A 12792-nucleotide genomic window follows, 5' to 3' on the forward strand; every position below is an offset into this window, starting at 1 on the left:
CAGCAGAGGGAGACAACGTTTCAGAAAAGGCATTGTAGCAAACCAAAAAAGAAATTTTAAGCGCAGCAGAGTAACCAGCTCACATACCTGTTAGCTCAGGTGAGTTTAAAAGGCTGCTGTTGATAACAAGGGCATTTGCTAAATAGATGGTGTGTGTGCAACAATATACTGAAAGGTCAATTATATTGTGCAGCTTATCTCACCACCTGTAGTTATTTAGGTGAAAGCTCCAAAATGCTTGCCTAATATGTCTGTTTATCCAAAAGGAAGTATAGAGGGAGAGCTAGATAGATAGCATTGCATTACATTACATTACATGGCAATGCAATGCACAGTTGCTGAAGTTGAACCAAAATGAGCTTGTCATTTGGCTTCTGCAACTTTTAACATGAAAAATCCAATGAGGAGAAGAAAAGCAAAGCCAAAGAGTCCATCCCAAAATCCGACAAACAAGCAAAATGAACAAAAAGCATTGAATTCAATTCTTTCTGATTTTAGAAACTGCATTAAAGAAGGGGTGCACCGGTCCTGGAGATACTGCAATACCAGGTCAATGCGTGGAGTGGACAGAGCAAGCTCTTTTTCCATCTCCCTGTTCTAAAAATCCATTTAATATATGGTCCCCAGATAGGGGACGTATCAGATATTAAACTGATAAGAACAGATACTACACTTGATCTTAGCCAAAAGGCCGAGAAGCGATAACCAGAATTGGTTTCCGACTACGGTGCCACCCAAGGATTCTGAAAAGTCCATTTGTGGAGATGGCCACCTGGACTCCCGTTAAGAAGACATGCTGTCAACCTCTAGATCCCTCACATGCCTGCACTTTTCGGCTTGCTGCTGCTGCAATCCACGCGTTTTAGATCTGCATAACTCCACCTCTTTTAGCACAGTACCCTCAACCCCCGGCTGTTCCCACCCGCCTCAACACCGTTGGAAGGGAGGAGAACCAATTAAGGCTGGGGGTTGGGGGTGGAACGAGCAGCTGTCTACCCTTAGCAGGAGGGTTGCTGATTAATTACCTCTCCTGCTGCTGCTGCTGCTGGCTGTCCAGCAGCAGACTGAAGGTGGCTGCTGCTGTGCGCAGGTATATAAAGGCTCAGAGCCTATTATGACACGCGCAGCCAGCGTTCCATTGCCACATTCCGTCTACTGCAGGCGGGATACCTGGATGGCTGAATGTCACTGAGAAGCTCACAGAGACCGCCATAAGCAACAGTTTAAAAGAATGCCACAGACTAATCAACCAAACTTTTTGGGTTGGTTTCTCTTTTATAGTCTGCAGGCATTAAATGAAAGAAGTCAGTGTTCCAGCAGAGGGAGACAACGTTTCAGAAAAGGCATTGTAGCAAACTAAAAAAGAAATTTTAAGCGCAGCAGAGTAACCAGCTCACATACCTGTTAGCTCAGGTGAGTTTAAAAGGCTGCTGTTGATAACAAGGGCATTTGCTAAATAGATGGTGTGTGTGCAACAATATACTGAAAGGTCAATTATATTGTGCAGCTTATCTCACCACCTGTAGTTATTTAGGTGAAAGCTCCAAAATGCTTGCCTAATATGTCTGTTTATCCAAAAGGAAGTATAGAGGGAGAGCTAGATAGATAGCATTGCATTACATTACATTACATGGCAATGCAATGCACAGTTGCTAAAGTTGAACCAAAATGAGCTTGTCATCTGGCTTCTGCAACTTTTAACATGAAAAATCCAATGAGGAGAAGAAAAGCAAAGCCAAAGAGTCCATCCCAAAATCCGACAAACAAGCAAAATGAACAAAAAGCATTGAATTCAATTCTTTCTGATTTTAGAAACTGCATTAAAGAAGGGGTGCACCGGTCCTGGAGATACTGCAATACCAGGTCAATGCGTGAAGTGGACAGAGCAAGCTCTTTTTCCATCTCCCTGTTCTAAAAATCCATTTAATATATGGTCCCCAGATAGGGGACGTATCAGATATTAAACTGATAAGAACAGATACTACACTTGATCTTAGCCAAAAGGCCGAGAAGCGATAACCAGAATTGGTTTCCGACTACGGTGCCACCCAAGGATTCTGAAAAGTCCATTTGTGGAGATGGCCACCTGGACTCCCGTTAAGAAGACATGCTGTCAACCTCTAGATCCCTCACATGCCTGCACTTTTCGGCTTGCTGCTGCTGCAATCCACGCGTTTTAGATCTGCATAACTCCACCTCTTTTAGCACAGTACCCTCAACCCCGGCTGTTCCCACCCGCCTCAACACCGTTGGAAGGGAGGAGAACCAATTAAGGCGGGGGGGGGGGGTGGAACGAGCAGCTGTCTACCCTTAGCAGGAGGGTTGCTGATTAATTACCTCTCCTGCTGCTGCTGCTGCTGGCTGTCCAGCAGCAGACTGAAGGTGGCTGCTGCTGTGCGCAGGTATATAAAGGCTCAGAGCCTATTATGACACGCGCAGCCAGCGTTCCATTGCCACATTCCGTCTACTGCAGGCGGGATACCTGGATGGCTGAATGTCACTGAGAAGCTCACAGAGACCGCCATAAGCAACAGTTTAAAAGAATGCCACAGACTAATCAACCAAACTTTTTGGGTTGGTTTCTCTTTTATAGTCTGCAGGCATTAAATGAAAGAAGTCAGTGTTCCAGCAGAGGGAGACAACGTTTCAGAAAAGGCATTGTAGCAAACCAAAAAAGAAATTTTAAGCGCAGCAGAGTAACCAGCTCACATACCTGTTAGCTCAGGTGAGTTTAAAAGGCTGCTGTTGATAACAAGGGCATTTGCTAAATAGATGGTGTGTGTGCAACAATATACTGAAAGGTCAATTATATTGTGCAGCTTATCTCACCACCTGTAGTTATTTAGGTGAAAGCTCCAAAATGCTTGCCTAATATGTCTGTTTATCCAAAAGGAAGTATAGAGGGAGAGCTAGATAGATAGCATTGCATTACATTACATTACATGGCAATGCAATGCACAGTTGCTGAAGTTGAACCAAAATGAGCTTGTCATTTGGCTTCTGCAACTTTTAACATGAAAAATCCAATGAGGAGAAGAAAAGCAAAGCCAAAGAGTCCATCCCAAAATCCGACAAACAAGCAAAATGAACAAAAAGCATTGAATTCAATTCTTTCTGATTTTAGAAACTGCATTAAAGAAGGGGTGCACCGGTCCTGGAGATACTGCAATACCAGGTCAATGCGTGGAGTGGACAGAGCAAGCTCTTTTTCCATCTCCCTGTTCTAAAAATCCATTTAATATATGGTCCCCAGATAGGGGACGTATCAGATATTAAACTGATAAGAACAGATACTACACTTGATCTTAGCCAAAAGGCCGAGAAGCGATAACCAGAATTGGTTTCCGACTACGGTGCCACCCAAGGATTCTGAAAAGTCCATTTGTGGAGATGGCCACCTGGACTCCCGTTAAGAAGACATGCTGTCAACCTCTAGATCCCTCACATGCCTGCACTTTTCGGCTTGCTGCTGCTGCAATCCACGCGTTTTAGATCTGCATAACTCCACCTCTTTTAGCACAGTACCCTCAACCCCCGGCTGTTCCCACCCGCCTCAACACCGTTGGAAGGGAGGAGAACCAATTAAGGCGGGGGGGGGGGGTGGAACGAGCAGCTGTCTACCCTTAGCAGGAGGGTTGCTGATTAATTACCTCTCCTGCTGCTGCTGCTGCTGGCTGTCCAGCAGCAGACTGAAGGTGGCTGCTGCTGTGCGCAGGTATATAAAGGCTCAGAGCCTATTATGACACGCGCAGCCAGCGTTCCATTGCCACATTCCGTCTACTGCAGGCGGGATACCTGGATGGCTGAATGTCACTGAGAAGCTCACAGAGACCGCCATAAGCAACAGTTTAACAGAATGCCACAGACTAATCAACCAAACTTTTTGGGTTGGTTTCTCTTTTATAGTCTGCAGGCATTAAATGAAAGAAGTCAGTGTTCCAGCAGAGGGAGACAACGTTTCAGAAAAGGCATTGTAGCAAACCAAAAAAGAAATTTTAAGCGCAGCAGAGTAACCAGCTCACATATCTGTTAGCTCAGGTGAGTTTAAAAGGCTGCTGTTGATAACAAGGGCATTTGCTAAATAGATGGTGTGTGTGCAACAATATACTGAAAGGTCAATTATATTGTGCAGCTTATCTCACCACCTGTAGTTATTTAGGTGAAAGCTCCAAAATGCTTGCCTAATATGTCTGTTTATCCAAAAGGAAGTATAGAGGGAGAGCTAGATAGATAGCATTGCATTACATTACATTACATGGCAATGCAATGCACAGTTGCTGAAGTTGAACCAAAATGAGCTTGTCATCTGGCTTCTGCAACTTTTAACATGAAAAATCCAATGAGGAGAAGAAAAGCAAAGCCAAAGAGTCCATCCCAAAATCCGACAAACAAGCAAAATGAACAAAAAGCATTGAATTCAATTCTTTCTGATTTTAGAAACTGCATTAAAGAAGGGATGCACCGGTCCTGGAGATACTGCAATACCAGGTCAATGCGTGGAGTGGACAGAGCAAGCTCTTTTTCCATCTCCCTGTTCTAAAAATCCATTTAATATATGGTCCCCAGATAGGGGACGTATCAGATATTAAACTGATAAGAACAGATACTACACTTGATCTTAGCCAAAAGGCCGAGAAGCGATAACCAGAATTGGTTTCCGACTACGGTGCCACCCAAGGATTCTGAAAAGTCCATTTGTGGAGATGGCCACCTGGACTCCCGTTAAGAAGACATGCTGTCAACCTCTAGATCCCTCACATGCCTGCACTTTTCGGCTTGCTGCTGCTGCAATCCACGCGTTTTAGATCTGCATAACTCCACCTCTTTTAGCACAGTACCCTCAACCCCCGGCTGTTCCCACCCGCCTCAACACCGTTGGAAGGGAGGAGAACCAATTAAGGCGGGGGGGGGGGTGGAACGAGCAGCTGTCTACCCTTAGCAGGAGGGTTGCTGATTAATTACCTCTCCTGCTGCTGCTGCTGCTGGCTGTCCAGCAGCAGACTGAAGGTGGCTGCTGCTGTGCGCAGGTATATAAAGGCTCAGAGCCTATTATGACACGCGCAGCCAGCGTTCCATTGCCACATTCCGTCTACTGCAGGCGGGATACCTGGATGGCTGAATGTCACTGAGAAGCTCACAGAGACCGCCATAAGCAACAGTTTAAAAGAATGCCACAGACTAATCAACCAAACTTTTTGGGTTGGTTTCTCTTTTATAGTCTGCAGGCATTAAATGAAAGAAGTCAGTGTTCCAGCAGAGGGAGACAACGTTTCAGAAAAGGCATTGTAGCAAACCAAAAAAGAAATTTTAAGCGCAGCATAGTTACCAGCTCACATATCTGTTAGCTCAGGTGAGTTTAAAAGGCTGCTGTTGATAACAAGGGCATTTGCTAAATAGATGGTGTGTGTGCAACAATATACTGAAAGGTCAATTATATTGTGCAGCTTATCTCACCACCTGTAGTTATTTAGGTGAAAGCTCCAAAATGCTTGCCTAATATGTCTGTTTATCCAAAAGGAAGTATAGAGGGAGAGCTAGATAGATAGCATTGCATTACATTACATTACATGGCAATGCAATGCACAGTTGCTGAAGTTGAACCAAAATGAGCTTGTCATCTGGCTTCTGCAACTTTTAACATGAAAAATCCAATGAGGAGAAGAAAAGCAAAGCCAAAGAGTCCATCCCAAAATCCGACAAACAAGCAAAATGAACAAAAAGCATTGAATTCAATTCTTTCTGATTTTAGAAACTGCATTAAAGAAGGGGTGCACCGGTCCTGGAGATACTGCAATACCAGGTCAATGCGTGGAGTGGACAGAGCAAGCTCTTTTTCCATCTCCCTGTTCTAAAAATCCATTTAATATATGGTCCCCAGATAGGGGACGTATCAGATATTAAACTGATAAGAACAGATACTACACTTGATCTTAGCCAAAAGGCCGAGAAGCGATAACCAGAATTGGTTTCCGACTACGGTGCCACCCAAGGATTCTGAAAAGTCCATTTGTGGAGATGGCCACCTGGACTCCCGTTAAGAAGACATGCTGTCAACCTCTAGATCCCTCACATGCCTGCACTTTTCGGCTTGCTGCTGCTGCAATCCACGCGTTTTAGATCTGCATAACTCCACCTCTTTTAGCACAGTACCCTCAACCCCCGGCTGTTCCCACCCGCCTCAACACCGTTGGAAGGGAGGAGAACCAATTAAGGCCGGGGGGGGGGTGGAACGAGCAGCTGTCTACCCTTAGCAGGAGGGTTGCTGATTAATTACCTCTCCTGCTGCTGCTGCTGCTGGCTGTCCAGCAGCAGACTGAAGGTGGCTGCTGCTGTGCGCAGGTATATAAAGGCTCAGAGCCTATTATGACACGCGCAGCCAGCGTTCCATTGCCACATTCCGTCTACTGCAGGCGGGATACCTGGATGGCTGAATGTCACTGAGAAGCTCACAGAGACCGCCATAAGCAACAGTTTAAAAGAATGCCACAGACTAATCAACCAAACTTTTTGGGTTGGTTTCTCTTTTATAGTCTGCAGGCATTAAATGAAAGAAGTCAGTGTTCCAGCAGAGGGAGACAACGTTTCAGAAAAGGCATTGTAGCAAACCAAAAAAGAAATTTTAAGCGCAGCATAGTTACCAGCTCACATATCTGTTAGCTCAGGTGAGTTTAAAAGGCTGCTGTTGATAACAAGGGCATTTGCTAAATAGATGGTGTGTGTGCAACAATATACTGAAAGGTCAATTATATTGTGCAGCTTATCTCACCACCTGTAGTTATTTAGGTGAAAGCTCCAAAATGCTTGCCTAATATGTCTGTTTATCCAAAAGGAAGTATAGAGGGAGAGCTAGATAGATAGCATTGCATTACATTACATTACATGGCAATGCAATGCACAGTTGCTGAAGTTGAACCAAAATGAGCTTGTCATCTGGCTTCTGCAACTTTTAACATGAAAAATCCAATGAGGAGAAGAAAAGCAAAGCCAAAGAGTCCATCCCAAAATCCGACAAACAAGCAAAATGAACAAAAAGCATTGAATTCAATTCTTTCTGATTTTAGAAACTGCATTAAAGAAGGGGTGCACCGGTCCTGGAGATACTGCAATACCAGGTCAATGCGTGGAGTGGACAGAGCAAGCTCTTTTTCCATCTCCCTGTTCTAAAAATCCATTTAATATATGGTCCCCAGATAGGGGACGTATCAGATATTAAACTGATAAGAACAGATACTACACTTGATCTTAGCCAAAAGGCCGAGAAGCGATAACCAGAATTGGTTTCCGACTACGGTGCCACCCAAGGATTCTGAAAAGTCCATTTGTGGAGATGGCCACCTGGACTCCCGTTAAGAAGACATGCTGTCAACCTCTAGATCCCTCACATGCCTGCACTTTTCGGCTTGCTGCTGCTGCAATCCACGCGTTTTAGATCTGCATAACTCCACCTCTTTTAGCACAGTACCCTCAACCCCCGACTGTTCCCACCCGCCTCAACACCGTTGGAAGGGAGGAGAACCAATTAAGGCGGGGGGGGGGTGGAACGAGCAGCTGTCTACCCTTAGCAGGAGGGTTGCTGATTAATTACCTCTCCTGCTGCTGCTGCTGGCTGTCCAGCAGCAGACTGAAGGTGGCTGCTGCTGTGCGCAGGTATATAAAGGCTCAGAGCCTATTATGACACGCGCAGCCAGCGTTCCATTGCCACATTCCGTCTACTGCAGGCGGGATACCTGGATGGCTGAATGTCACTGAGAAGCTCACAGAGACCGCCATAAGCAACAGTTTAAAAGAATGCCACAGACTAATCAACCAAACTTTTTGGGTTGGTTTCTCTTTTATAGTCTGCAGGCATTAAATGAAAGAAGTCAGTGTTCCAGCAGAGGGAGACAACGTTTCAGAAAAGGCATTGTAGCAAACCAAAAAAGAAATTTTAAGCGCAGCAGAGTAACCAGCTCACATACCTGTTAGCTCAGGTGAGTTTAAAAGGCTGCTGTTGATAACAAGGGCATTTGCTAAATAGATGGTGTGTGTGCAACAATATACTGAAAGGTCAATTATATTGTGCAGCTTATCTCACCACCTGTAGTTATTTAGGTGAAAGCTCCAAAATGCTTGCCTAATATGTCTGTTTATCCAAAAGGAAGTATAGAGGGAGAGCTAGATAGATAGCATTGCATTACATTACATTACATGGCAATGCAATGCACAGTTGCTGAAGTTGAACCAAAATGAGCTTGTCATCTGGCTTCTGCAACTTTTAACATGAAAAATCCAATGAGGAGAAGAAAAGCAAAGCCAAAGAGTCCATCCCAAAATCCGACAAACAAGCAAAATGAACAAAAAGCATTGAATTCAATTCTTTCTGATTTTAGAAACTGCATTAAAGAAGGGGTGCACCGGTCCTGGAGATACTGCAATACCAGGTCAATGCGTGGAGTGGACAGAGCAAGCTCTTTTTCCATCTCCCTGTTCTAAAAATCCATTTAATATATGGTCCCCAGATAGGGGACGTATCAGATATTAAACTGATAAGAACAGATACTACACTTGATCTTAGCCAAAAGGCCGAGAAGCGATAACCAGAATTGGTTTCCGACTACGGTGCCACCCAAGGATTCTGAAAAGTCCATTTGTGGAGATGGCCACCTGGACTCCCGTTAAGAAGACATGCTGTCAACCTCTAGATCCCTCACATGCCTGCACTTTTCGGCTTGCTGCTGCTGCAATCCACGCGTTTTAGATCTGCATAACTCCACCTCTTTTAGCACAGTACCCTCAACCCCCGGCTGTTCCCACCCGCCTCAACACCGTTGGAAGGGAGGAGAACCAATTAAGGCGGGGGGGGGGGGGTGGAACGAGCAGCTGTCTACCCTTAGCAGGAGGGTTGCTGATTAATTACCTCTCCTGCTGCTGCTGCTGCTGGCTGTCCAGCAGCAGACTGAAGGTGGCTGCTGCTGTGCGCAGGTATATAAAGGCTCAGAGCCTATTATGACACGCGCAGCCAGCGTTCCATTGCCACATTCCGTCTACTGCAGGCGGGATACCTGGATGGCTGAATGTCACTGAGAAGCTCACAGAGACCGCCATAAGCAACAGTTTAAAAGAATGCCACAGACTAATCAACCAAACTTTTTGGGTTGGTTTCTCTTTTATAGTCTGCAGGCATTAAATGAAAGAAGTCAGTGTTCCAGCAGAGGGAGACAACGTTTCAGAAAAGGCATTGTAGCAAACCAAAAAAGAAATTTTAAGCGCAGCAGAGTAACCAGCTCACATACCTGTTAGCTCAGGTGAGTTTAAAAGGCTGCTGTTGATAACAAGGGCATTTGCTAAATAGATGGTGTGTGTGCAACAATATACTGAAAGGTCAATTATATTGTGCAGCTTATCTCACCACCTGTAGTTATTTAGGTGAAAGCTCCAAAATGCTTGCCTAATATGTCTGTTTATCCAAAAGGAAGTATAGAGGGAGAGCTAGATAGATAGCATTGCATTACATTACATTACATGGCAATGCAATGCACAGTTGCTGAAGTTGAACCAAAATGAGCTTGTCATCTGGCTTCTGCAACTTTTAACATGAAAAATCCAATGAGGAGAAGAAAAGCAAAGCCAAAGAGTCCATCCCAAAGTCCGACAAACAAGCAAAATGAACAAAAAGCATTGAATTCAATTCTTTCTGATTTTAGAAACTGCATTAAAGAAGGGGTGCACCGGTCCTGGAGATACTGCAATACCAGGTCAATGCGTGGAGTGGACAGAGCAAGCTCTTTTTCCATCTCCCTGTTCTAAAAATCCATTTAATATATGGTCCCCAGATAGGGGACGTATCAGATATTAAACTGATAAGAACAGATACTACACTTGATCTTAGCCAAAAGGCCGAGAAGCGATAACCAGAATTGGTTTCCGACTACGGTGCCACCCAAGGATTCTGAAAAGTCCATTTGTGGAGATGGCCACCTGGACTCCCGTTAAGAAGACATGCTGTCAACCTCTAGATCCCTCACATGCCTGCACTTTTCGGCTTGCTGCTGCTGCAATCCACGCGTTTTAGATCTGCATAACTCCACCTCTTTTAGCACAGTACCCTCAACCCCCGGCTGTTCCCACCCGCCTCAACACCGTTGGAAGGGAGGAGAACCAATTAAGGCGGGGGGGGGGGTGGAACGAGCAGCTGTCTACCCTTAGCAGGAGGGTTGCTGATTAATTACCTCTCCTGCTGCTTCTGCTGCTGGCTGTCCAGCAGCAGACTGAAGGTGGCTGCTGCTGTGCGCAGGTATATAAAGGCTCAGAGCCTATTATGACACGCGCAGCCAGCGTTCCATTGCCACATTCCGTCTACTGCAGGCGGGATACCTGGATGGCTGAATGTCACTGAGAAGCTCACAGAGACCGCCATAAGCAACAGTTTAAAAGAATGCCACAGACTAATCAACCAAACTTTTTGGGTTGGTTTCTCTTTTATAGTCTGCAGGCATTAAATGAAAGAAGTCAGTGTTCCAGCAGAGGGAGACAACGTTTCAGAAAAGGCATTGTAGCAAACCAAAAAAGAAATTTTAAGCGCAGCAGAGTAACCAGCTCACATACCTGTTAGCTCAGGTGAGTTTAAAAGGCTGCTGTTGATAACAAGGGCATTTGCTAAATAGATGGTGTGTGTGCAACAATATACTGAAAGGTCAATTATATTGTGCAGCTTATCTCACCACCTGTAGTTATTTAGGTGAAAGCTCCAAAATGCTTGCCTAATATGTCTGTTTATCCAAAAGGAAGTATAGAGGGAGAGCTAGATAGATAGCATTGCATTACATTACATTACATGGCAATGCAATGCACAGTTGCTGAAGTTGAACCAAAATGAGCTTGTCATCTGGCTTCTGCAACTTTTAACATGAAAAATCCAATGAGGAGAAGAAAAGCAAAGCCAAAGAGTCCATCCCAAAATCCGACAAACAAGCAAAATGAACAAAAAGCATTGAATTCAATTCTTTCTGATTTTAGAAACTGCATTAAAGAAGGGGTGCACCGGTCCTGGAGATACTGCAATACCAGGTCAATGCGTGGAGTGGACAGAGCAAGCTCTTTTTCCATCTCCCTGTTCTAAAAATCCATTTAATATATGGTCCCCAGATAGGGGACGTATCAGATATTAAACTGATAAGAACAGATACTACACTTGATCTTAGCCAAAAGGCCGAGAAGCGATAACCAGAATTGGTTTCCGACTACGGTGCCACCCAAGGATTCTGAAAAGTCCATTTGTGGAGATGGCCACCTGGACTCCCGTTAAGAAGACATGCTGTCAACCTCTAGATCCCTCACATGCCTGCACTTTTCGGCTTGCTGCTGCTGCAATCCACGCGTTTTAGATCTGCATAACTCCACCTCTTTTAGCACAGTACCCTCAACCCCCGGCTGTTCCCACCCGCCTCAACACCGTTGGAAGGGAGGAGAACCAATTAAGGCGGGGGGGGGGGTGGAACGAGCAGCTGTCTACCCTTAGCAGGAGGGTTGCTGATTAATTACCTCTCCTGCTGCTGCTGCTGCTGGCTGTCCAGCAGCAGACTGAAGGTGGCTGCTGCTGTGCGCAGGTATATAAAGGCTCAGAGCCTATTATGACACGCGCAGCCAGCGTTCCATTGCCACATTCCGTCTACTGCAGGCGGGATACCTGGATGGCTGAATGTCACTGAGAAGCTCACAGAGACCGCCATAAGCAACAGTTTAAAAGAATGCAACAGACTAATCAACCAAACTTTTTGGGTTGGTTTCTCTTTTATAGTCTGCAGGCATTAAATGAAAGAAGTCAGTGTTCCAGCAGAGGGAGACAACGTTTCAGAAAAGGCATTGTAGCAAACCAAAAAAGAAATTTTAAGCGCAGCAGAGTAACCAGCTCACATATCTGTTAGCTCAGGTGAGTTTAAAAGGCTGCTGTTGATAACAAGGGCATTTGCTAAATAGATGGTGTGTGTGCAACAATATACTGAAAGGTCAATTATATTGTGCAGCTTATCTCACCACCTGTAGTTATTTAGGTGAAAGCTCCAAAATGCTTGCCTAATATGTCTGTTTATCCAAAAGGAAGTATAGAGGGAGAGCTAGATAGATAGCATTGCATTACATTACATTACATGGCAATGCAATGCACAGTTGCTGAAGTTGAACCAAAATGAGCTTGTCATCTGGCTTCTGCAACTTTTAACATGAAAAATCCAATGAGGAGAAGAAAAGCAAAGCCAAAGAGTCCATCCCAAAATCCGACAAACAAGCAAAATGAACAAAAAGCATTGAATTCAATTCTTTCTGATTTTAGAAACTGCATTAAAGAAGGGGTGCACCGGTCCTGGAGATACTGCAATACCAGGTCAATGCGTGGAGTGGACAGAGCAAGCTCTTTTTCCATCTCCCTGTTCTAAAAATCCATTTAATATATGGTCCCCAGATAGGGGACGTATCAGATATTAAACTGATAAGAACAGATACTACACTTGATCTTAGCCAAAAGGCCGAGAAGCGATAACCAGAATTGGTTTCCGACTACGGTGCCACCCAAGGATTCTGAAAAGTCCATTTGTGGAGATGGCCACCTGGACTCCCGTTAAGAAGACATACTGTCAACCTCTAGATCCCTCACATGCCTGCACTTTTCGGCTTGCTGCTGCTGCAATCCACGCGTTTTAGATCTGCATAACTCCACCTCTTTTAGCACAGTACCCTCAACCCCCGGCTGTTCCCACCCGCCTCAACACCGTTGGAAGGGAGGAGAACCAATTAAGGCGGGGGGGGGGTGGAACGAGC

The 12792-nt window shown here is 45.0% G+C and overlaps 10 non-coding genes across 10 annotated transcripts; all 10 read right to left on the bottom strand.

Moving 5' to 3' along the window:
- Positions 1-512: 512 nt before the first annotated feature.
- On the bottom strand, positions 513-703 carry LOC141217996 (U2 spliceosomal RNA). Its single transcript, XR_012286762.1, has one exon. It is a non-coding gene; the product is annotated as a U2 spliceosomal RNA (small nuclear RNA).
- A 1123-nt stretch (positions 704-1826) lies between these two features.
- On the bottom strand, positions 1827-2017 carry LOC141218160 (U2 spliceosomal RNA). Its single transcript, XR_012286919.1, has one exon. It is a non-coding gene; the product is annotated as a U2 spliceosomal RNA (small nuclear RNA).
- A 1121-nt stretch (positions 2018-3138) lies between these two features.
- Positions 3139-3329, bottom strand: LOC141217997 (U2 spliceosomal RNA). Its single transcript, XR_012286763.1, has one exon. It is a non-coding gene; the product is annotated as a U2 spliceosomal RNA (small nuclear RNA).
- A 1122-nt stretch (positions 3330-4451) lies between these two features.
- Positions 4452-4642, bottom strand: LOC141218100 (U2 spliceosomal RNA). Its single transcript, XR_012286862.1, has one exon. It is a non-coding gene; the product is annotated as a U2 spliceosomal RNA (small nuclear RNA).
- A 1121-nt stretch (positions 4643-5763) lies between these two features.
- LOC141217998 (U2 spliceosomal RNA) lies at positions 5764-5954 on the bottom strand. The gene has a single exon (XR_012286764.1). It is a non-coding gene; the product is annotated as a U2 spliceosomal RNA (small nuclear RNA).
- A 1121-nt stretch (positions 5955-7075) lies between these two features.
- Positions 7076-7266, bottom strand: LOC141218000 (U2 spliceosomal RNA). Its single transcript, XR_012286766.1, has one exon. It is a non-coding gene; the product is annotated as a U2 spliceosomal RNA (small nuclear RNA).
- A 1117-nt stretch (positions 7267-8383) lies between these two features.
- Positions 8384-8574, bottom strand: LOC141218001 (U2 spliceosomal RNA). The gene has a single exon (XR_012286767.1). It is a non-coding gene; the product is annotated as a U2 spliceosomal RNA (small nuclear RNA).
- Positions 8575-9697: 1123 nt separating this feature from the next.
- Positions 9698-9888, bottom strand: LOC141218002 (U2 spliceosomal RNA). The gene has a single exon (XR_012286768.1). It is a non-coding gene; the product is annotated as a U2 spliceosomal RNA (small nuclear RNA).
- Positions 9889-11009: 1121 nt separating this feature from the next.
- Positions 11010-11200, bottom strand: LOC141218003 (U2 spliceosomal RNA). The gene has a single exon (XR_012286769.1). It is a non-coding gene; the product is annotated as a U2 spliceosomal RNA (small nuclear RNA).
- A 1121-nt stretch (positions 11201-12321) lies between these two features.
- On the bottom strand, positions 12322-12512 carry LOC141218004 (U2 spliceosomal RNA). The gene has a single exon (XR_012286770.1). It is a non-coding gene; the product is annotated as a U2 spliceosomal RNA (small nuclear RNA).
- Between the last annotated feature and the right edge of the window lie 280 nt (positions 12513-12792).

Source organism: Phyllobates terribilis, unplaced genomic scaffold (assembly GCF_046119375.1).
Source record: "Phyllobates terribilis strain yellow unplaced genomic scaffold, ASM4611937v1 Scaffold_249__1_contigs__length_2872098, whole genome shotgun sequence".
NCBI classification, from domain to species: domain Eukaryota; kingdom Metazoa; phylum Chordata; class Amphibia; order Anura; family Dendrobatidae; genus Phyllobates; species Phyllobates terribilis.